General features: G+C 25.1%; 1 protein-coding gene across 4 annotated transcripts in view; it reads right to left on the reverse strand.

The window, feature by feature from the left end:
- Positions 1–27,939, reverse strand: part of LOC100163019 (CG32204-like) — a 153,985-nt gene that overhangs the window by 105,531 nt on the left and 20,515 nt on the right. For all 4 annotated transcript variants that reach the window (NM_001163036.1, XM_029486054.1, XM_029486055.1 and 1 more), the window contains 1 exon segment: positions 12,987–13,015. The gene's annotated coding sequence lies outside the window, so the exon portion shown is untranslated.

Consider the following 27,939-nt stretch of genomic DNA (forward strand, 5'->3'; position numbering starts at 1 on the left):
TTAATCGTTTATTATTATAGTAAAATGGATCCATCCCGCAAAAATAATAAATACCTTATGTTATAACTTATAAGCAATGTTTTCCTGTAAAACAAATGTACAATTTAGTTTATTATTATATTATTTACATTTTATTACGTAATACATTGCGTGGATGTCAATAGCTCTTGGAACATTTTAAAAGCAATTATTATTTTTTCATAACATTTTAATAGCTTTAAAAATAATTTTAACTATATTAGTATATCAGTAATATCTAACATTTCCACAATGTATACAAAAATACATATTATGTTATTGATGTCGGTATTTTTTTATTTTATGAGTTTAATAATTTATATAAATATTTTTTACTTTTACTGTTTGTATATTAATCATTAAGTACCCATCAGAATGTTTTTTTTTTAAAACTACACAATTTGTATTGATCTTGAATTGCATACTATACCTGACTTAACTAATATTGAATTTACGATAAAATGCTATGCAAATTATCTGGAACGACCTTCGTAATATACGTCATGAGTTTACATTTTCAAAAAATAATAACTATACACTAATTTTATATTAGCATGCAATATAGTCAGTTCACGTTGAAATGAAAATTCTGATAATATCTCATGCTACTAGAATGTTTTATTACAGAACTTTGTATAACAGGAAAATTAAATATTTTAATATAAATTAGAAAGTAGAAATACACAGAAAAACAAATGGCATTTACAATTATTTATGATAAAAAAAAAAAAAAAAAAACAATAGATTCCTATTATTTAACGAGTACATTATGTAAGTACCAAATTAAACTATGATGGCCATATTTGCCGGGCTCAAGCTCAATAAAAAAATTTAAAAAACTTTGAAATCTTAAAAATGATTGAATTATAGTTTGTTAATAATAATTTTATTAATAAATTATTGCTGGATATTGGTATATTTTCTGAATATTCTAAGAAGTTCTAAAAATTGTCTGTCTCAAGTACAATAATATCATTTTTTTTTTATTTCCCCGTGATGTAAGATGAAATATTATGAAAGGTTTAGTATTTTATTAAACCTAATTTAGACACACTTACAATACATTTTGAAAAAACTCATTGTGTAAAGATTTTTATATTCTATTAAGAAAACTTATTTTAACTTTTTTATTGATCTTAGAAAAATACATTGGCAGAAAAGACCATTAGTTGCATTTTGATTTCATGACAATGATGATCAGGATAGAATTACAATATTCAATTTAATGAAATTGAAGCGGAGGAATGCAACATTTTTGTGAAAAAATATAAGAATTACGAATATGTACCTACAACATCGAAATGGTAAACTTTTTCGTACCTATTAAATATAAACATAATTTATTTCTTAGTGATTTTTTTTACATATTGAATTATCATAATATAATATATTATGTATTGTATTCCTAGATTTTCTATCATAGTTATAGTGCTAATATTATCAAGTTGCAATTTATTTAATGAACCTTTATAAATGTTTTATAGTGGCGCGAGAAGAATAACAAATGTTGAATAATTTAGAAGCAGATCAATAGGTATGTAACATAAATTAAATTAAAACTTCAGCCTACAGACATTTTAAATCAGATTATGGTTTTCCAAAAGTTCTATAGGCCCAATTTCTCGACATTTAGTCCCACGAGGTTAAGCAAGCAATACGAAATAGGTAAGATTCGATCCAATGTTACTTTTGGCTTCATTCCGTATTTTTTCTACAAAATCTGGACGCATTTTTTTTTATTGTGATGTCTCTATCAAAATGGTTATATTATAAGAGCTTTTATTTAAAAAATATATTACCATCGGTATTATACAATTTATAGTAAAAAAAAATACTCATTTTTTTATTTCTATATAATGTCATGAATAAATAATTTTAATCCATCAAATACATTATTTGTAGTCAAAAATAATGTAGTGTTTCATTTACATAAATACATTTCATCATAAGAGTATTCTGATCACGGACCATCCATATATAGTTTGAATACTTGGGTATTATATTTATATTACCATTGGTCATTGAAATTAATTAGCGTTAATTATTTATTTGTCACTAATTTGTTAATTGATTGTTTATAGTGTTGTTGTAATAAGGTTTGAAAACCAAAACAAAATGCTGTCCAACAATGGAGTATTATTATACATTTTGAACTCTCAGGAAACAGAACCTCAACATTATAATAATTAACAATTTCGGGAGTATATACTTTTTTATTCACAGATATTAAATATCTACGTTGATTAAGATACTTGGAACAAACTATGAAATAAATGTTTTAAATTATAATTTTTTTGTGTTCTTAAAAAAATAAAAATAGTTTAGACAAATTTGTTGTAATTATATTGTAATGTGTATTAAATAACGGTATGAAAATATCACGATTGCTTGAAATCTAAGTGATCTATATTTACTTTCATAACTGTGGCCTACATAATAATTATATATAGTGGTTTTATTGGAGGTTCATTTATTTTAATAAATTTAATTTACAAAATTATATGTCCTATATAAAAGTTTTTTTAATCTTCGATATTAGATAATATTATATATTATTATATTTTTATAATATTTATGAATATAATAGTATGTTAAATGGGAAATTAGTATTTTTATTAATAGAAAAAAAAATTAAAAATATTGATAGTTAAAAACCTCCGCAAACAGCTCAAAACGATTCAAAATATGTTCAAAATATGTTCAAAATTTTATCAAGTACCTATATAGAAATTGATAAAATAAACATATGATATAATTTCAAGTGTCTACGGTTATTCGTTTTTGAATTACAACAAAATAAGAAAATCGAGTGATTATCCAATGTTGTAAAATTTTGAACTTCAAACGCTCATAAAAATTTAATTTTTCTTTCTTATAGACATTTTTTTTGAAAAAGGTAGAAAAACTTATAAGGAATTTCGCATTACATTTTTAAATCTTAGATTTAAAAATTAAAATTTTTATGAATTTGTAACTCAAAATAATTTGCACATTTTTGTGATTTTTATGTATTTTGTCAAGATTTGAACTTTAAATGCTCATAAAAAATAATTGTGGCTGAAGATTTATAAACATTTTTCAAATGACATTGCAACAATATTTTAGGAGCCTAGTAAATTTTCAAGCTTGTTTACCCAACAAATAAAATTGTATTGTCATTCATAGACAAGAAAACTAAAAATGTCCGTAAACAGTTCAAAACAAATCAAAATATTTTGAAAATGTATCGTGTATAGAATATGCTTAAATAATCAACCTGTAAAAATTAAACCAAAAACCAAAATGGTTTTGTTAATTATTTGAAAATAATAAAATAAACAATTTATTAAAATTTAAAGTATATACGGTTTTTAATTTTTGAGTTATACCAAAAAAGAAAATAAGCGGTTTTGTCTAAAACTAGTTTTGCGTAAAAATTCCCAGTCTTACCTTAATTTTATTTTGTTTTTCTCTGTTATTCAATAAAGTTCTAAGAATTTTTAATGTTGAACTCTTAATCATACAATCTAAATTTGATTTTCTATTAGAAACCTTCCTTAAAGTGGAAAATTGTAAAGACATAAATATGTATACAAAGTACAGACACAAAAAACAAATTAAAAAAATACATTATTGTAATATAATGCATTCATCGAACCGTTTAGGAATCTAAAAGCTCTGAGGGGATCTATCCGCATGACCCCTGTCCTAAACTACGCCACTGACTACAGTAACGTATACAATTAATAATGCAGTCATGTAAATAATCATTTAAAAAAAAAAACCCACTACAAACGAAACGAAAAATCCCTAAAGATATTTTTGATTGATACTGGAATAGTATAATATTTATCTTTCTTATGCATTTGTATTATTAGGAGACTTTCATAAAAAGGGCTGAATAATAATTATAAAATTGAAGAAAAAAATTTTAAAAGATTTTATTTGAATAATTAATTATTTTGGTAAATTGTTTTCATAGTCTATAAATAAAAATATTTGAGTAGGTAAACAGTTTTTTTCATTGTGGTTTTATTCTTTTTTTCCTCTAAAAGAATATTTAATCCAAAATCGACTGGATAACAAAACATGATGTTGTTCATTTATTCTATAACAATATGTTAAATTTAGAATTGATCAATAAAATATAAGCTGATAATAGTTATTTGAACACGCTGGAATCTAAATGTTTAATATGAATACATTGTAATTTTTAGCTTTATGATACGGTAAAATAATATCTTCAAAACGTTTGTCAATTATGATTGTATGATATTTAGTACAATAACGTTTATAATCTGTTTAGAGTAGGTAAATTAGTTTATGTGGACAAAGTTGGCAACGCACAACGATTTGAACTTGACGATGGTATAAAATTGGTGTAGACGCAATGTCGTCGACGATCAACAAAGCCACTACTAATATTGACCGTTTTGTGCCGGTTACGAATTGCATTATCGTAGAGAGGTTTTGAGTGATTGAAGGAAGGTATATCCGTGGAAAAAAAGTCATGAAAATAAAGTCACGTCGAGTCCTTTAAGTATGTGTGTGGTCTGTGTGTGTTTAGTAATATTTAAATGTAGCTTAACCATTTACTCTGTATTATCATTACGTCAAACATACATTATATTGGAATATTACGAAGTTAAAATGACGAACTAATAATAGTTATTATTGAAGTGTCAAATAGTGGTTTTTCGTTATCAAACACTGAAATAAAATTATATAGCGAAGGTCGTGTAGGATTTAGTATATCTGAAGTATCGTTATAAGGGAAATTGAAATAACGTGTCGCAGATAGATTCATTTTAAATTATTATAAGATTGCATTTAAAAAGCCTGACCTATAATAAAACACAATAGTACCTACCTAAAGAGAATATTTGTTAAAATTAAAAAAAAAATGTAAGACTAGATGAAAAGTTATTTAAATTATGTTGTTATAGTAAATATGTTAAGTTAGGTACCTACTAGCCTATAGTAAATAGTAATACTGAATACAAATAATCTAAAATAATCTTAATCAATTAATTTTATTTTTAATGATTTTGAAAATAAGTTATTAAATTAATTAAGTTTAGCTAGAGCATACATAGATTACTCATGTATATCTTATAGCTAATGAGAAATCCAAGAAATAGTCAAACGTATTATATTAATTATTAATAGAATATTCGAACCAGGAAGAAAAGAAAAAAAACATACTCGAACAATTTTATGATATCCTTTATGAACCTTTAAATCCAACCAACCAATACAATTACATATTTACTATATAAGAACTGATTTTTAATTTAGATACAAATGAAAAACAAATAATGTAAATAGATAATAATATTGTAAATTGAAAAAGAAATAATTTATTTTTTAAATTTATTATAATGTGGCGTTTGCCGTTTTAAGAAGATATCTAAATTAAACGTAAAAAAAATCTTAAATTAAGTAAGTTACAAATGTAAATATTTTGTACATTTTGAGATAAAAGATTTGTTTTCTAATTTGGAGTTTATTGTAAAAACATTTCTTAACGTTCTGGATTAAAGCATTTGTAACTCATATCCAAACTTGCGTCTTGTATTTAATTGTAAGCAAACTCAGGAATTAATTAAAATGTTATATAATATATAATATTAATTAAAGTACCTACCTATTCTATTCTTAATTTGAAATAAAAAGGGTTATTTATCTTATAAGATACAACAGTTTACGAAAAACCTTATCTGCTATTGTTGTAAAGCTGTATATTATCTTATAAAATGTGTTAAAGAAAATGTAATTTGGCAACCATTTTAATATGTAATATATAAAAGTGATTATTTTAAAGATAAACACTGATTTTACTAAAAAATAAACGTATTTTAGGAAATAGTTCAAAAAAGTAATAACTTAAAAATGATAACTATAAAAATTATTCAAATTCAAATTTTTTCTCAAAAATGTTATTTTATGATGACTCTAATTATGTAAAAATATTATCATAACGTTAATATTTTTCTAGAAAATATGTGTTTTACCTTTTCATAATCGCCATGATGTATAATTAATATACATTTAAAACGTACATTTCTGTTGTCTTTATAAAATATTATAGAATAGTGATAAATAAATTGAAATAAAAATATTTACTAAACTCAAATTATCAAAAAATAATATTAACGTTTTGAAAACAGATTTGACAATGTGAATGTACTCAGATAAGAAAATTAAAATGCTCAAATCGATATTATTATACATTACTTACCTAATATTTACAATTATGCATTACATATTATATCATAAACGATGTCTACAAAATGTGATATTTAGTTCTAGTTACTGGAATTCCAAGGAAAATAATATTTTTTTTTTTTGTTTTTGAATATATTTAAAAATAATATACTATAAAATTTGTTTTTTGAGTCATTTTTTTCCACGTTTCCAAACAAATACTGTAAAGCAATTTTTTAATCAGTCTCAAAAAAACTTGGATATCATGGTTCCCCGCTATTTTTTCCAAAATTAATTAAACGGGTTTATTTTATTTACTTGTATAAATACCAATTTCGTTCCTAAACCAACAAAAAGGTTGAAAATAATTAAGTTTATTATTTAGATGCACAAAAGATTCTAAATTATTTCGTATTTTAATGTACCTGAAAGATATAACATACCTATTTGTTGAAGTAAAATATAAATGAATTTTGGTATTTTGGATGGTTATAATACCATTATGAGAGTGACTAGTTTTTATTATGTTAAAAGATGGCAAAAACGTATAATAGCTCACTTTAATGTATTCATAAGATTTTATCCTTTTAAAGTAAAATCTAAAACTTTTCTACGCATTTTGTTTTTATTTATGGTTTTTTTTTTATACATTTTATTAAAAAAAATAGTTTTACAATACCTTTTAACCAAATATAATATTATCATTTTTATTTTAAACATACAAAATATATTTATGAATATGTAAGCTATATATCTTCACGTGAATGAAAATAAACTTTTTCTTTCGGATTTTCAAAGTTACGAGTGTTTATGAAGGTTGGCTGATACTTAAGTAACTTAATATAAAAAAAAAACCACAAACAAATACAATTCTATGTTCATAATGTTGTTTTTTTATAATATAAAATTACATATTATACATATTTACATATTATGTTAATACAACATAAAATTGTAAACTGTTTTAAATATTTAACCGTAAATCAAATTTCTCTAAGCAACATACTTTTATGTAGATTAACAATTTGGCTATAGGATACGTTAGATATTATTATTAGTATGTTAAACGCATACGCACACTCACACACACACACACACACACACACACACACACACACACACACACACACACACACACACACACACACACATACACATTGGTTTTAGGATACGTCCTTATATTTTATAACTAAACTCTGGGGTGTTGGTCAATTAACTTATGAAATTTTACTCACTGAGAAAGCTGAGGATTGACTACGTTACTTCCTATGTACTAGGTGGCAAAAGTTTGGTTAGTTAGGTTGACATAATCAAAAGTCCCTATAGTTATTATATAATCGGCACATTCAAGTTGTGCCCAAAAATTATTATTCGGTCAAATAACGTTCACGGTTTTCCGTTGCGTACGCAATAATAATTAAAAATTAAGTAGAATATGCTTCTCACTTTTATAGATGGGATGGATGATCAATAACATAATATTATAATACATATTTTATTTTTTTCCACTCAACATTTTATCAACTTTTATTATTAAAATTAATTAATTTTAATTTTAAAAGTTTAAAATATCGCTGTTGCAGTGTGGCTTCAGCTTGTTAAACCGTAAGTACAAAATTAATTTTCAGCTATATCGGCTATATTGTTCGATGATACCTACAGATCATATCAAAAAGATTCGTTCATCTCAGTTATAAAAGATTAGTGGTTTCTATAATTACTTATATTGACCAAAAGTTATTTTGGACACAACTAAGGCTGATATCCTAACATTTTCGTGTACAATTTGAAATACCTGATAAGCGACCCACAAGCAAACGATGGAGTCGAGATGGCAAGTATATAAATAGTATCTTTTTAAAACGCTTATTGCCGGAACAGCTGTATATCAACTAGGTAATTTATATTTATCTAATCTGTGGTGTCTGTTATCGTTTTACCGATATTCTCATTTTACTACAGTAATATTGATAAAAATAGAGATCAGAGAGACTGCATCGACTGTCAACGAACACGTTATATTTTGTATCGTTACCATAATATATAGTATATACATAGGGTCATGACCGTGGTTATATATTTTTTAGTGTCAATTGTATATTTGTATGTGTGGATGATATAAAAAACGATTTCCGAATTCATACCACACAAATAATATATTCTGTATCCAGTTCAGTGAATGTAGGTGAGTGTCCAACGCTCAGCTATTTATATCCTGTCCAGATTTTTCCTTTAGTTTTTAGTGTTTTTGAGAATAGTTTTTCTTTTGTTTCTACTTTGTGTTATCAGAAAAATCTTTTTTATTTTTACATTTCACATTTTATATATATATTTTTTATTATATTACGACGAAGGGTACGACGATTTATATTGATTTGTCTGTCATGTAATTTTAAATCAGAAATGTAGAAAAAATAGTAAATAATTAGGGAATCGGTTTTCTAATAATTTCTAAATTTAATATAATTAATTTTCAATTAGGTGGCTTAAGTCTGTTCAGGTAACACACCCTATATATCCAATCAACTCATTAATTTGTTCATAAGACATTCGTTAAATCAAAAAATGATTTATTGTAATAGAAAAAATTCCCAAATATAAATCAGTATGAACATAATGCATATTATTATATACCTAGTCTTTTTAAAGATTACATGGAAAATATTTTACTACGATGCACGATTTAAAGATCTAAAATTGTAGTTCGTTGATAAGTGAACAAAAATATATATTTTCGATGGCTCAATATTGGAGTATGATATTGTAGGTAAACTTAATAGAAATAATGAGATCTGAGTAGAATTTAGAATATTTTACACCATCAACAACGCTTTAATTAATAATACTTGTGGAGGCCTTAAGTGTTCAAATCGGCTTCAAACCAGTGTCAATATAGTTACCGGGGGTAAATATATACCACCGGCAAAATAACACTAGGATATTTCTACCTCCCGGGTAAATAATATATACTAGGATAAAAATAACTCAGCCTTGATGACCCGGCGTATTGCACCCACTGTACCCCCATTAAATCCTGCACTGCAGTCACCAGTCTCATAATTAATTATATACTTATACATATTATTGTATATGACTAGATGCTGAATATAATAAAAACTTATAAAAATAAAAATATCAAAAGTATGTGGGATATCTGAACTTGGATTCGCTAAATTTTAAAACCAATTTTCTATTATTCGCTATTTGAGTGTATACTCTATACATCCAGTGGAGTAGTTGGGCGATAATTTGTGTGATTATAAAAATAAAAATATGTTCAATGTAAATTAATCATTTTAATTAATATATGTTTTGTGTTCACTATATAAATGAATTGTATGAAAATAGGAAAATAAATGTCCATTTAATGACGTACCTAGTTGATATCAAATAATTATTTTGTTAGACCCGTCAGAAGTCATTAATTTAATTTACAAATAACAATATAATTGTATTTATTTTTTCCATTATGTATTACGTATTATTACAAAACATTTTCTTATCTAAGAATATTCTTAAACGTGTTTCTATCCTTTGATTGGGACTCCATGTTATGTATCACAAGATATTCATTTATTGTTTATAATTGTAATACGAACGTTTCGTTCTCTTTGAAAGGACAATAAACGGAAAGGCGAGACAAAAAAAAAGTGTCCGATCAAAAAATACATTTCCCATCGACAACCATCATTAGACGATAATGACCGTATTCGTATCATATTATTTGTCGAACAATAAATTCCGCTGAGACCAATATTGTCTTGTATAACATAGACGAAGCTTTCAAAAAAATTACAGACAAAATACGATATCTTGTTTTCTTCGACCAAGCGTAAATGATGTCCAATTAAAGTCTGTATAGTTAGAAAAATACAATTTGTTCCAATTGTTCGGTAATGTTCAGTTTATGTCTAATGGAACCAAACGATGATTATTGTCAATTATTAAACTCATTCCGTTCTAAAATAACACAGTTTTTGTAGCTAATAAGTGTACGATTAATCAATTAAATAAATGATATATATTTTCTGTAACACAAACTTTAGGCAAGAAAAAATTTTCGTTTGCACTCAGCATCGTAAAAAACTAATAAAATAATATATACCTATTATGATATATTCTATGGGAGTTCGACCATTGTATTATTTATTTTATATTCCTACTCAACAAGTTTTAAGATTGTGTGTACTTAAATGTTTTTAGAAGAATTTAATGTCATAAAATCTAGAATAAAACCCTTATGTTACATTATTATTATTATTATCATCTATCTATCTATATAATATTATATAAAATCCAAGTACCACTCACTCACTCATTCATCGCTACATTTTAAAAACTACAAAACGTACGATCTGGACATTTTGAAAAGTGGTTTCTCTAATAATTTAGACGTGCAATGGGAAAGGATTTTCCGATATTTGCTTTCTAAAGAGGTTGTTAAACAGGGATCTTGAGATTCTTGGTGGAAATTGAAACTTGTTTCAGCTAGTATAATATAGTATACAGGGTTATTCACCAAAACATGCTCACCCTAATTGTTCTTTAATTAAATCTGATTTTTGGAATTTTTAAATATATCTAAAGACCGTGGTTTCAAATTCTTGAAATTTTTTGTACTACTTAAGGAGTGTCCTGTGGAGATTCAAACTTCTATTTTTAAAATGAGGACCACCATTTACAACTGTAAATTAATTTGCAAATAATATTTTTGAAAATTTTTACGTATCAGAATCAAAATATGAACGAATAGTTTTTATGTTTAACTTTGTGATATGGATTTTGGTATGGTTATTTGAAATTTTAGTGATTAATATGAAAATCAATATTATTAATTTGTTAACTTGGTCGTAGTGTATTAAATGGAATTGAAAAATAGTCTGAGAATATTTAAATGTTCAAAAAGTCAAAATTTGAATGAATTAATTATTAATGTAAACAATTTGGGTACCTAGTCATGCTTGGTAGTACATGCTAACACAGTAGGTATTTTATATTATTGTATATGTGTTGATTACATGTGGGTCAAAAATATTTTGAGAATTCTTATATTATAATAAAAAAAATGAGTTAATTAATTCTTATGAAATACATAACGATTTTATATCATGCATTTCTGACTAGTAAGTAGTATTAGTACATATATCAAAACAGTAGAGGGTGGATGTATATCTGAAGAATTGGACAATTTCTCAATAATATTGTTATTAAAATAATTTTACTTATACGCTTATACGTGTTAAGAATAAAAACAGTTTTAGATATTCCGTGGAAATTGTTAATATATTTTATAGACTTTAAGTGCATTGTAAATGAAAATATAAAAACCTAAAAACTATTAAACCAAACCTATAGTTCTCGCGCACGGATTGAAAAACCAGCTACTAACACTTAAGATGTATTCATGAAACTCTCTGGTTAGTGGTGTATTCATCTCTACGGTATATTATACGAGTATTTATTTTATATTTTTTGTTTTATACGTGAATTTAATTTCTCAAACGTGACATGATCAATTTTGAAAATATATTTATATATATATATATATAATATATATGTATGATATTTTTTATTTCGTTAAAAAACTGACGTAAACATATAAAAATAATAATAGTAATGGAATAAAAAAAAAACCATTACATTTGATATTATTCTCAAAGTAATAAAACATATATGTACCTTTTTTATTATTTATTCCCCGAAAATGTCGACGTTTAATTTTGAGGTATTGTGATGTTATCCTGACGGAAAAAACTCTAAACTACTTGGTTTTCGTGTTTTTAAATATACTTACCATTCGTGTAAGTATTACAATTCTATAATCACAGCAATAATTCACTAAACTGCTTTGAAAATATTTTCTATTTATTATTTTAAAATAGGTACCAAATAATTATAACTCATAGTTTGTTGACTGTTAAAGTCCCAAAAGTATATGAATAAAAAAAAAAATGATAATATATTGTTTTGAAATAGTTATAAAGAGAGAAACTCAGTTTAAGCACTGGTTTTTCAGGATTTTTTCAATTTTATTTTTACTTCTTTAAATGTACCAACTAGACTCTATTCTTAGAATATTTATTGAGGTCACGATGAGCATAATAATATTTAAAACTACAGACATAAATATTTGTTCGTAATAACTAAATACCATAAAAAATCCGTTGATCATTATTTAAGAAATAATATATTGTGGTATAATAATAGTTGTATTATTATACGTAGGTACTCATAATATTATCTTATGTTACTTATTGTATTATTTAATTTTGAATAACAGACGAATAAACTATAGCAAAAGAGAACACTATAGAAGTAATAATTCAATAATATTAAATAAATAATAAATAATTTTTTAACATAATATTATATGTTTTTTCTTTATACACTGGCGTAATAATAGGTATAGTATTTACATAATTTTTAGAAATTGTTTATTGAATCTGATGTTATAAATATAAGCTATAGTAATATTACTATCTTTTGATGAACCAAATAATCATTATGGAACCCATTGTTTACTCAAAATATAATAATTTGTGGTTCATTTGACACGCAAAAAAATGGATTACTTTTAAATTGTTCATGTTCAAAGTAATTTTTGTACAGCACAAAAGAGATATTCTAAACAATTTGTGTAGTGATTAAAAATATAATATGATTTTATTAAACTTAACTATAAGTTTATATATCATTGTTTTTACTTAATTTCGGGTTAAATATATTACATTTATATTAAATAAAATATTTGTGTCTATTAAAAATCACATTTCAATACTTACTGTTTTGAATTTCCAGTGAATTCTTGGATCTATATAAAAAAAAAAGTACAATTAATATTGTTTAATGTTTTTTAATTAAGCTATGTGTAGTTAAAAATATGTTGAACTTTAGTTAACGTCATGTCGTTATATTTGTATATTTAAAAATATTTCACTTCTCACTCATTTTTACACTTAGTTGCACACATAATGGATTCGTGTTGTGTTTCAAAATACAATGTATTTACACTATGTCGAGTAACTTTAAATTTAACTGTAATTTATTATAGTAGAATATAATTCACACAGTTATTATTATAGTCTTGATAAATATAATAGTTTTATTATTTGTACACGTAAATGGTTTTCACTTTTCTTGAAATTTATTCGCCGGATAATAATATCGATACCTATATTGTTAGAGTCAATTTTCTTTATTATGTTTTGATGTAGTTAAAAGTTAACCAATAAAGTTGATTCGTTCGTTCAAAGAGCGAAGGTTAAGTGTTTATGTTTTGAATTTCAAAAACTTCCCCATAAAGTTATGGACGGAGTAAACAATATATCATTCTCTCATACGTTATTAAACTGTAAGGTAGATTGTTTTAGACCATTGACGTAGGAGTTTGTTTTTCTCGACATTATAATACTCTTGTCAGTTACGAACCGTATCCATACAATTTATTTTTGTATTATTTCTCTGTTGAAATTTATCACTGTTTCATAGAACTATGCACTTACCTATGTTTAGCGATCGAAAAAAAAGTAAGTTATTTCTTTATTTATTGGAACTATTCAAATATTATATTTATTTATTTATTATTATTTTTTTAAAGGTTTTTAGTTGTTATTAAAATATAATTCAATGTTTACAACTTATCATAATTAGAATTTAAAACGATATTTTTTTTTTTTAAATAAAAAAATTAATACTGTTCAAAATTTAATTTTTGGCTGATTATAAAACGTGAAAACGCTACATTATATTTATATAATGTAGCATACATAGCTATGGACTTATAGCTGATTGTTTTGAGGAAAACTAATGAGGAACCTTGTGTTAAATAGCTTATTCTTTAGCTACAAAAATATATTTTCAACTAAAAATAATATTATACACATTCTTATGATTTTGACAAATTTTGTTAAAATTTGAACTTAAAATGACTATGAAAATGCTTACAATTTATTTTCGATATTTTTTGGGGATTTTTCATTTGAAATAAATGCTAGAATTTAAATGGCAGTTCTTAGAAGTTAGAACAGAGCAGTAAACAAGAAAAAAAAACCTTAATACCTTATAAGCAAATTGGTGTTTTGTTACACACAGGCTTAAAAAAAAAATACCAGCTTTAATTTAATGACCTATTTTAAAGTACCATTATTGTGTTAAATTTGAAAACTTCATTAAAATTTTTAAAAAATGTATATACATATATCATTGTCAAACTAATAGCTCGGTTTGTTCAGAAGTCCGAACCTACATGTATATTGATACGTTTACACAAAAGTAAAGTAAAGGAACTCCGCCTGACCTTTTTTTGTAATATATTTGTATGGGAAGCCCTATTATAGAAAAAGATATTCAAGGTTCTATTGTCGAAAGACCTAGTTACGAGATTTTTTTATTGAAAAAAATATCATAATATTACCTAATTATATTAATTAAAACCTCGTTAAGTCGTGTCATGTTGGAAAATAAAATGGAAAAATTGAAAATAATTATCACGGTTAGTGTGAAAAAATAAAATACATTCATTTTCACATGAGCAATAATAAACAATACAATAACTGCATTTTTTAACAACATTCGCATTTAGTTAAAATCGTATGTTATTTTTTTGTACATACATTTGTATTTAATTTTGATCCAATTTGTGAAATATGTTTACTTAGTACATTATATTTTAACTTTATTCATAATACACAGATCGTTGATTATTAATTGGTACAACGAACAAATTTGTCGTTAATTATTCATCTTTTGTCTATTTTTTATAATAATCTTAATCAACACCAACTGTGCGTAGTATTCCAATATTAGTTTGTACTTTTATATTATTTAATTTGTGAAAATTTATATTTTGGATATTATACCTGATAGCTTGGAGTATATCAGAAAACTGACTACAAAATGTGCATAACTAAATGTCATTGGATCTAATTTATTTGTAGGTTTGGTAGTATAAAAAAAAATACATAATAAATATAAAACCCAAAATTCGTAAAAAGTGTCCAGGAGCCCGGAGGGTTGATATTTATCTGCAGACCTTATCCGGAATTATGTGAGAAAACGTTTACCCTTCTTCTTCGTTATACGATAGCTATTCATTTGATGTCCATGCGAGATTTATGACCTTACTTCCCCGTTAATTTCAACCTAGTGCGTATATGTACGTCGTCGATACGATCCGACACTGGGATGTGTTATCAAGGATAATAATATTATCCTTGAAAGTTTTATACACATAACGTTACAAGTAATAACCATAATACAATATCAGCCGTGTTTCTCATAATTTTTATATATTTTTTTTTATATAAACATACCTATATAAATTGTGATATGACGTAACGCCGAGGATGAAGAGAAAATATATCATAAAAACAAAAAAGACATCTACATCGGAATTTATTACACTGATCTCAAGGTGTCTTCAACAACACATACTGAAAATATGGACCCTATAATAATACAATAATAATAAGAAACTATATACAACAGTCCACTTTTATTTTTTTTATCGTGTTGTGAGATTATTAAATAATATTACTTTATTCTCTTTTTATTTTATTTGTTGTTGTTGTGGGATTATGAGTTTAAAACATTGTTGAATAATGAATAAACAAATATATATATATATATATATATATATATCAATGAGTACTACCAAGATAAAGCATTAATATGTAATGAATGAAGTTAAAATCTTTCATTTATTAAGTGTTTTTTTTTATTTGTATTTTTGTTGGATATTATGAATTATAACTTAATTTAATGGGATGAGTTTTATATTTCATACTCGACATTTACTGATACATTTTATTAAAATAAATACATTTGTATAAGTAAATATTTGTCAGAATATTCATCATTCATTAAGATTGAACTTAAACAATGTTGTTATATAGCGTTTTATTTATACGTGTATAATATATTACATTATAAGCAGAATAATTTTAAATAAGACTATCAATAAGTATTGAAATATATGACAATTATTATAAATAATAAATATAATTTTTTATGATAAAAGTAAATCATTATTATCAAAATAGTAAATATTTGTAAGTTATACCTATAACAGTTTAATACACTTCTTTCACTTTGATCACTTTTATTTATTTATGTATGCATTTTAATATTAATATTTTAAATATTTTAGTTTCTAAGTTTATCAAAATTCTAAGTAATTCATTGTAACTGATGTGTAAAAATATGAATCAGCATTTTTCTTCGGGCAAGTCACGGTGTCCGGAGAGAAGTGCCACCATCTCCGACCCAAGCATGGCAGATACCTACGGGTGCCCACTAAAAAATCTTCCAAACTGTGTAAACGTGTTTAAACCTACATGACTCTCCCTACAGTTAAAAACCATCCAATGGCCTAAGTTGCCGCGGGTTAATTAATAATAATAATAATTTAAAAAAAAAAATATGAATTCAATGATAGTTAATTGTGTGTACGATGGAAAACAATTACGAGTGAAGACGGTATGTAAACCTTTTTGTCTAAAAAATGTTTAGTAATATTGATGATTTTGTAGAATTTCTTTTAAACTACAAACTCAAACGCTAATAAAAAAATGAATGTGACTCAATGCCAACTTAAAAAAAATACTATAAGAAAACCATGAGAGAATTTAAATCAAAAGGCTTTCTAATCTCAAACAAAAATTGTTTTGTACATAAATCAAATAAAAAATTAAATAATATTTTGATATTTTTTAATTTTCATCATGTTTTAAAAATGATAGTATAAATATTTTGGTAAAATTTGAAGTCCCTAAAAATATTTGTTTTGGAATAAAAACAATGAAACCAAATGTATTTTGTCGAAAACTGGGTCTGCGTAAATTCTCGTTTTTATGTAGTTTTGTTATTGCTTATCCCGATAATTTTTAAAAGTAATTTGAAATAATGGAATGTAGTCTACATTTGACCCATCGAAGTATGAATTAGATCCTATTTGCAAATTACCTAGAAGTTAAAAATGAAAAAAAATTATGTGTTTATATACAGTGACCATTTTTCAATGAAAATTAACTTACAATATATGAAATACGGACACTGTAATAGCTGTGACCTAAAAAAATATTAACAGCATTTTAATTATTATTTCATAAATAGAAAATGTTAAATGAGGTGTCTTAGTTGAAAAATTAAAAATAAAAGAAATTATCATTCACAATAATGATTCATTATGCAAAATGTTTTGAAACTTTTATAGGAGTAAGTTAATTCATTATTTTTGATATGAAAACGATTTTGAAAAAAACAAAAATTGGGGTGCTTGAATATTGCTGAATAGCAAACTGTTGAGTGTATGTCATTATGGATCAAGGTTACTGTAATAGATGTATTGGATTCAATACAACAATTCTGACAGAGCTTTGATGTATTATGCAATATAAAATGTATAATATATGAATAGTTATTTAATAACTATTAATGTCAGTTATGTATTCAGTATTTTTAACATTACATCAGAATAGCAAACAAAGTAATAAATATTATGTAGTACGTAAGATACTTAAAGTCAAATGTATTCATAAAAAAGACCGAAATTGAAAAAAAAAAATTGAAAATTGTATTACTATCAATATATTATTTAATTACGTATTCGTTGTAAGTTTCAGAATTTTGAAATTTTTGAATATGTATGATTTATTACTTTTTGGAATCTGTATGAAATAACCGAACAAATGGTCAATATTGTGTCAGAATTTCTCAACATTTCTCAATAGTTTTTCATTACGAATTTTTATCAAAAATGTCAGAAAAATAAATAAAATCTAAAAACAACTTTTCAAAAGTACCAATAGATGAAATTTGCTTTCGGAATTCGGTACACATGAACAGATTGAATCAAGCCTTCTGGTAGAGAAGTTGTCATCAGGAAAATAAAAAATTTAAAATCGTTGTAAAACCATTATCTCACACGTTCCACACATAAAAAAAAAAAACATTTATTTTGGCCAATACATTTGATGCATTTTTGGTGTATTCAGATGAATTATATTTAGACTACCTACTAAAGATTTTATTTTGTTTAATGGTGACATGTTACACACTATGAAATAAAATACCTATTGATAATCTATAGGTAGATGTTATCATCAAATATATACAAATTGTTCGTTTTCATCATTTTAAGTGCTTTTATAAATAAATAAAAAAAGTGGGAAAATAGGTGTCGCTCTGCTGTATAGTAGGTTACAAGTGGGTCACTGTAATGGATGGTGTTAAATTTGAATTCAATGATGTAATATCATTGTATACGAAAAATGATTCTGAGCGAAGGCGGTCAGTCGGTATGTGATAATATATTAGTATATATTATATATGAGTATATTTGATGATATTATTGTGAATTAAATAATTTATTTACCTATTTACGTGGAAACTTGTTTTAAATTTTCAATCTTTAGCTATAAAAGTTGAACATTTTATACATTTTGAACTACAAAATCATTTATAAATTTTAAATTTAATACATATTTTCAAAATAAGAACTTCAAATGCTTATAAAAAAAAAATGATGAATATTTTTTTAAATGTTTTTCAGTTACAATACTAACAATATATCAGAAGCCTTATATGAAAATGTCACGCTTTTTGAATTAACAAATACAATTTTATTGACATTTATAGAAAAAAAACCTAAAAAAATTGGAAACTTAAAATATCCTTAAACAATTAAAAACCAGTCAAAATATTTTGAAAATATTATGGCATATACAAAATGTTAATATAAACATTCAGAGAAAATTTTATGTATCTATGGTAATTTGTTATAGAGTTACACTGAAAACTAAAACCAATTTTGTCTATAACTAATTTTGCGTGAAAATTTCCATTTTTCCTAATTTTTTTTTGTTTTTCCCAGCGCTTTTGAAAACTATTAGTAGTCATAAATTTTGACCTCTTGAACGCAGCAACTTGATTCATTTTCTCTGAATTTGAAAATGGAAGCATTATTTCGCCTACTTATTGTGTCCATAGACACAAAAATAAAAAATAAAAAAAAACACACATCATCGTAAAACCAATACATCCATCGCTCCGCTCAGAATCGCTCCTACTAATCGCTCCTACATCGCTCCTACTCAGAATCTAAAAATACAATATATTAATATATATAATACAGCACAACTATTCCATTTATTCAGTCAAAAGTATAAAATATAAATAAAATAATCAACGGTTTGAATTAGAAAGCCATGTTTCGTGATAGTTTACATTGAAAATTAAATGACAGGGAGTCCTCGAGAATTGTTAAATATATATAATATTTAGCTGTATTTACTCATGTGGATAGTAACTATTGGTGTGGATTAAGACTGGAATTGATTGATTAGAACATTATTCGTGTCGATATAGATTATAGAATCGTTGTCGCCATATTATAGTAATCAGAATATTTGGCACATATCTAAAAGTAGTTATTGAGAGTAGAGTGTGAAATTTTAATAGTAACTCATGTATTAAGGAAAAGTTTTGTTTTATTGTTTTGACATAATAGTTTAAGGCAAGTAGCTATAGTATGTGATGTGAACAATTTGTTAAAAAAAAAATTCACTCGACAGTTCGAGTTCTTTAATTTTCATTTATATATACCCTGAATGTGATTTATTAAGTCGGCGTCTACAAACCTCTTGATTTACTCACTCGCTGGTCACCACTGGCTTATAATTATATGATGTATTTTTTTTTTCAAACTAGCTACATTTTAATGAGTTGCTCGGTGCTTGTGGAACTTTGGTTTTTTTTTAACGCCATCCAAAAATTACATAATATGTCTCCCATGAATAATTTAATAAATTCATTTACACATATACGGCAAGTGCTATTTCCCGAGATTGACGATTTTCTTTTTTGCTTTGTTCTCCAACCCCGCCCTTGCCGCTTATTTATGCGCGACCCAACCCCATAATTAAGTTGATGTTACATAACATGGACGAAAGTTACCGGGGCCATTTTCTAAACAGCGAAAAGCTTTTAAGTTAAATAATTTCTTTCGTCCGCACTTCTCTTTCCCCATAAATCATCTTGCACCGTATACACACAACGTTTATCAGCAACTTTTGTTTCTAATAACTTGACTACACCAACAATTAATATTGTTATTGTGCTAGAGTTAAAATATTACACGTTCGAAATTATGATACGATAGACAATTTGAACAACGCTATTGTGTTGCATATTATTATTACTATTTTAGTTACATAATATTTTATATGGATAATATTCACGAGTTGGCCAGCATTTGGTAATATTGTGCGGCGTTGTTGTTAACTTGCATGGAACCAAGTTACAACTTTTATAGCAAGTTCTTTTATTAATTAATGAGTACATTTATAGAAGATACAACACTGCGCGATGTTCTTAGAGATCAGAACAATTAATGTGCATTTTTTGTTGTTGTTGTTGTTGTTGTGTTTTGCATCTAAATACCTTGGTTATGTACACTTAAAATTAACCTTACTGATGTACCAGTTAACGAGGTGATATTCATTTCAAACAAATGATTCAACCGAGAAGTTATGGATATTGTCATTTCACGTATAATTAATATCAGAAAATTAAAATAAATCAGATAACGTTTTGGAAACTGTTTAAAGTACCTAAGGAATTAATTATGAGTGTTACAATGATATTGGAAAACATTTTATGTACGCCGTATTTATCTCTAAACACTTTATTGACGCCTGTTGTACCAGGCATAAGCTATGTAGAAAAATATGTAATCTGCCAAAAACGATTTCGTTAGTATTTATAGATGAATAATTGTTTGCCTGTTATAAACGGGAAAACTAAATAATTAAATTCATAATATTACACTACGCAAAATGATAAAAATATTATATTTTAAGTGATAACCAATAGACAAAATGCAAACAATGTTATTTATTTATTCGGAACGTGGCAGATGCTTCGTGGGAAATCCGGCGTTTTGATTTATCATTGTAGTTAATTATAAATAATAATCCCCGAATCGGTTAATGGTTTGCACATGTAATGTGAACGCTTCGAACATGTCAAATTTGCCGTAAGTTGACTGCCAAACTGAACGATTTCGATATGTTTAAATTATACGCAAATTATACAATAAAGTGAAGATAATGTTGGTGCATTACAGTTGAGCAGTGTCAATCGGACATAATATTATGATGGATTACCTACCGTACAAGATTGAATCATTCGGATCTGTGTTTAAATTGTGTAACTCGTCTTGCAGGTTAAATGCTGTATATTATAGAAACTCGTATAGGTATTTTAAAAATGTGTTTAGGTCAGTTTTATAAAATTTACAACACGAATGTATTACTAATATCTGAAGAATAACAGGTTTAGCATCAATTTAAAATCGCTAACCCAATGTTAATTATGCTTTAAACGATATTATTATGCTTATAACGATATTATTTTTTGGTTTTTTTTTTATGTACTTACTCTTAATATTAAATCCAGAATTTAAAAACTGTGACAAAGTTATTTTTACTAAAACAGTATTATATTAAGTAATATTGTGTCTTATTTAAAATATGATGTTTAATGAATTATTAAAATGATAATAATAATAAGGACCCGAGATTAAATACAAATGGATATTTTTATACATCTGACCTAAGACAATAAATTGTGATTTAAAATCTTTATGCGTCATAATATTGTGTTTTTAATGCCAAAATGTGTAGGTACTTGCATATTTCTGAAAAAATGCATCTTAACATTGTATACATTTGGTAGGTACATAATAAATTATTTAAATTTAGAAAAAAATTGATGTTACATTTTTTTTAAAAATAATTTTAATAATTTCATGATTTATCTAGAACTAAGTTTACGAATGTGTATTGCATATTGTCAAAAATCATCGGTAATTGATAAAATAATAAACAGTTAAATTATAGTGAATCGGATGAAATCAAGGTTATGTCAGTTCGAAATTGATCCAGTTTTAAATATGCGCCAATCGTATTAAGTGACATCGCACGAAGTGTTTTAAAGTACCTACCGTGAGATAATTGTAAGAACTTTAAATATTTTTAAATCTTAAATCAATTATCTCGTATTATTCAATGCTGCTACCAACACATTTATTTTTCGTATAATATATTATATTACATAAGGTAATGTACCTAACCTATCCATAATATGTAAACCTATTGATTTGATTTTGTATAATATTTTATTTAAATGATTTCATACGAAGGTTGCATAGATACTAATAATAATGAGTTTTCTTAAAATTAAAATTTGACTTTAATAGTGATCGTTGTTAAAAAAATATAAATATGTTTATACATTATTTGATAGTGAAGGATTTGTTTTATTTTTTTGTTTTGCATATATGTAGTATATATGTGTATACACTTACGCATTTGTCAGAGGCATATATTTCACGAGGTTTTTTCCATATAAATCCTGGCCCTAATAATAATATTCAGGAAAACTAAGCCGGAGAATACAAATATCTGTCTTTTGTTCAGCCTTTTGATATTCTACTTTATCATACGTAGGTATTTAGGGTAGGCTCAATGAAAACGGTGGCGTTGTTTCTTTGATTAGGTTTTCCAATTTTTGACTTGTGACATAACCTAAGGGTCAAAATGAATCACGTGTCTGATATTATAGCTGAACACATAGATACACGAACATGTATGTCGTCGACGAAAATTATTTTTTTTGATTCTGAGCGTAGCGAATGTATTGATTTTACAATGATTTGTGAGTGTGTTTTTTTATATCTAGAAACACTTTTTCTAGTTGAAAAAATACTCTGATCATCAATGTCAATAGAAATTTCTGGTAATAAATTGAATCTAGTTGGTACTTTTTGGAGGTCAAAATTGAAAATTCTCTGTACTCTCTGTACTTGTTAAAATAACCAGGAAAAACACGAAAATAAAAAATTTTAAAATGTGTTAAAATGTTGGTTTAAAAAAAAAAAAAATATTTGTTATAACGTTCAAATTTTATATACTCGTAGCTAAGTCTTGAAAATGTAATACATGGTTCCCCATAAGAAGTTCATCATGTAATCTAAAATGTCTTGATAATTTTACGATAATATAAGTACTAGTGCAAATACAATATTTTTTTTCCAGAATGAATTCAACCTACCTATTGTTACCAATATCAATATTATTACAATATAAAATATCCTAAGCAGACACACCGTCTCCACTCAGACTCGTTTTTCGTATATGAAATAATATATCTATCGTTGAATACAAATTTAACACATCCATTACTACATTGACAGCAATGTACAGCAGAGCGGTATACCTACCCACTTGTCCACAAAATATTGTTTTGGACATCTACTCGGCAATAATACTAATAATAACAATTATAAAACGATTATATTAACGCTGTTTGCAATGAGGTTTATACGGATACCGAACGTTTGGAATATTAAACTCAATTTCGTAAGTATAATAATATACTTAATAACATAATAATACACTAAGTTTATGGTTCGGCGCCTGCTGTATACCACATGTTGTCTTCTGAGAATTTTTTTCAGTTGGTCTGACCAATGGATTAAATATATTTCGAATTCGTGAATATTATGTATGTTTATTGGTCTTAAAAGATGCACAAAATATTATAAGCTTCCACTTATACCCGTAAAGTTACCAAGTTCAAACGTATATTATAATATACAACAAATTCTACTATTGTTATTTATTTTTTTTTTTTAATGTTATTTCTGTTTTATTTAATATTTGTTTTTTTTTTTACATTCTGCTATTTTTTTTCACCGCAATACTATTTTTTTAAATATTGTATGTAATAAACATTTGTTTATTATTATTGATTTTGTATAATGTTTCGTGGTGGGCAATTTGTTTAAATAAAGTTGTAATTTATATAAAAATGTTTATTTGGTAAAACTAATAAGACACATTTCGTTTTGCGTATTATAACTTGTAAGATGCTTAATTATATTAACTATGTTTATCATAATTAAACCATAATCTGTGACAAGTATTTTATTTGCAGATTTAATTTCCATGAAGATTAACTGTTACCAACGCAAAGATTTCAATCGCATAGGGTTTTTTTTTCTTATGACGCTATTCAAATTTCATTTACACTTGATTTTAATAAAATATATATCCAACATCTTATGGTAACACAACAGAGACACTAATGTCGTGTACGAATAATGTTAAAGGGTGTTAAAGTAGGATAATATGACCAAGTGCTCACTTAATATTATTTCTCCCGCAATAATTCTTTCAGATTTACAGCTATTTACTCGTATGTTAATTTTCTTACTTAACTTTTATAAAAATATACGAAGTGCACCTTTTCTAAAGTTTCACGCGTGTCTCATATTCCCATTGTAAAATAGGTATATAATATACGACATTTGCACTTTATCCACTTCTATTTGGTATTCAATACTTCTAACCGTGAAAGGCTGGAAGGCTCTCGGCATTTGTCTAACTAAAATATTTCAAACGTTATGAAACCAACTTTGTGATATTATAAAATATTATGTTTATTCTCTCAGAAACTGAAAAAAATTATGTATTTTAAACCTGTTCCTCGTCTTGTAGATTTATTTAATTTCTTTAACTTAACAAATATATGCATATATATATTATAGTATTCACACACATATATACGCTTTACCAGTTGAACTAATCTAAAATAGTACGAGTTCCTGTGGCAAAAAAAAATTCATCCGCGTTTTTATATAGTTTTTTTTTGTGTAATTTATAAAATTGTTTTTATGATTTGAGAATTGGTATGTTATTCTCACATTTTGTAGATAAAATATAGTTATTTGATTGATGAAGTATACAGTTGAGATAATAATATTGAAATTCTATTATATTGTGTAATGAAAACATTATTTTTAGTAATAAAACAAATTAAATAAATTAAAAGTTAAATAATAAATTGATTATATAAAATTATGAATAGTGGATTGACCAATATACTTATACCTAATCTACAAATATTCCTGTTTTCTGAAAACTCTGAAGTACATAACCAATGAAATATATTTATAATATCACACGTCTTATATTATACCTAGTCACCTAGGCAATATTGATATTAAGTAATTCAACATGCATTGATGTAAATTCCTCAATTGATGAATCATTAGCTACCATATCTAAATTTTTTCTATACCTCATATTCGATAGACATATTTTGTTTGAACTAACTAAAACCGTGGTTCTCAACCGGTGTGTCACGAAACACTAATGTGTCGCGTATTACCGTGGTGTGTGTCGCCAAAATATTATATTATTTATATATTAATATATTTCATATAATTTCATTTGACATAAAAAATATGGTATTATTTCAGCATTATGACGAAATAGTAAAACCCAGAGATAAGAAAAACAATTATGGAGATATTCTTACCTCGTAATGATTTCGACGTAATCTCATAACTGATAAATAGTAAATTGGCATTATGTGTATAAGTAGGTACGTAAATAAGCACGTTCTCACTATTCTCATTCGTGATCACCGTGTTGCTTCCTTTTTCAACATCATATATGTGTGAATCAGAATTTTCGATATTATAAGTAACCAAAACCAAAAAAAAGGTCAACGCTTAAAGATATTGAAAGTGAATTACGCGTAAGTTTGTCAACAATTCGCCCACGAATCGAATACCTATGTTCAATTCGCCAATCACAAGTATCGCACTAATTTCCAATATAAACTAACACTATTTTTATAATAATATTTTTTTAATACCTAATTTTAATTGTTTATATTTTAGTTATGTAAATTTAAAAGATTTATTTTTTTTTCAAATAAAATGCTAACATGAACCTAAATGTATTAATTTACATTTTACGTAGATTTGTAATTTTTACTTTTTCAAAAATCCATAAAAATTTTTTAAGTGTGTCGCCATTTTTATGGATCTAAATTAAGGTGTCGTCGTACAAAAAAGGTTGAGAACCACTGAACTAAAATACAATTTTTTATTTAAACGCTTGGTGGCCATTGGATGACATAATCAATTATCATTTTTTTTTTTTACTTATTTATATACAAACAAGAAAACATTTTTAAATTTTATTTTGCAGTGATTATGAATTTTATAGTGGTATAAATCGATTGGGGATGGTAATTTAGTATTAAAATATTATCCAATTTATTGTAGCATAAAAACAGTTTTTAAATTATCATTAAAAATTATAATATTTTTATAGATTCATTATTACTTTATGGGTAGTTTTTTTTTTATATTTTTACATGAATAATATAGGTTAGCCATATTTTTTCTATTACTTTTTTACAATAAATTAAAGACGTTTCAACTTAATAAGCAACCTGATTTTATAATATATTACTTTCTCGAATTCAAATTAAATTTATTCATATTAGAACTTTTATGTAGAAGGAAAATCAAAGAGAATTTAAAAGTAAGTTGTGAAAACTTTAATGCTAAGATTTCAAAATAAAAAAAAATATTTCACTGCTTATATTATTTTATTTACTATTATCAAACAAGTGTTTCATGAAGTATTTTTAACATTTTTAACATTTATAAATATTTTTATTCTATAGTTTAAGAGAAACAGATTTAAATTTCCTGTTTCAAACTACGTTAACTTTTCTCATTTAGACATCGAAACAATTTTAGAAACCTCTAAGTATTGTAAATAGTTTAATAATATCATTAAAAGAGTTGGATGCTGGAAACATATTTATCTAGAAGAATACAATTTTAAAATAGACACTGCCTAGTATCCTATGAATAATATTCTTGTATACGATTTTAGTATAGTAATATAAATATTAATTTAATTAAATTCAGACATTTTTAGAATTTATTTTAGGGAATAGGAACTTACCTACCAATTTAATGTATACTTTTATTTAATAAAAATATGTAAGACAAAGTTTAGTTCTGAGATATAATTGAAAAAAATTAAATGTACAGTTTGGCAGCAGTATGATGTCACCCTCATAATGTTGACACAATTTCTACTTTCTTATATAATATTATATTAAGATTCTCGATAACTGGATGTTAAAAAAAAAAAATCAATTTATTCTTTTTATTTTTCAAATCAAAAACATTTTAATATAATATCAACTTATCCAGATTTAATATTAAAGTTGAATAAACATTATAATTTAGTAACATTTATAATTCATGATAAATTCAATCAAAATCCTACAATTTATATATTATACTAAACATTTTGGGTTATGTTTTAATTCGAGCATACCTAATGCGTATTATTTTTGTAAAAATAAACAAATATTTTAAATATTTTACGGAAAGAGTAAAATGTATTTTTCATGCTATTATAAATATTATTTTCACATTTATGTTTTAGAAAGCCAGTCAAAAATAATTTTTGTACAAATATATGTTGATGTTTAAAACATTTTTATATTTATTAAATATTAAATTAATAATTATAATAATTTAATTAATTATAATTATAAATTATAATATTTATTTATTAATATATTAATTTTTATTCCCACCTTTAAAAATGTTTCAAAAATTTTCAAAAAGCACGCAATTAGGAATAGGTATTTTAATTTGAATACATGAAATTTATGAAAACTACAACTTTGGTGCTTTGAAAAACATCAGTTGTTTAAGAATATTTCCAAAAAAAAACTTTAATTAATTTAAATTGTTACTATTTGTAACAGAAAAATGTTTGAAATTTCAAAATTTATTGACATAGATATTATAGTATAAATAATTTACACAATCTGTAAAACAGTTGGGTA

Source organism: Acyrthosiphon pisum, chromosome A1 (assembly GCF_005508785.2).
Source record: "Acyrthosiphon pisum isolate AL4f chromosome A1, pea_aphid_22Mar2018_4r6ur, whole genome shotgun sequence".
Taxonomy (NCBI): domain Eukaryota; kingdom Metazoa; phylum Arthropoda; class Insecta; order Hemiptera; family Aphididae; genus Acyrthosiphon; species Acyrthosiphon pisum.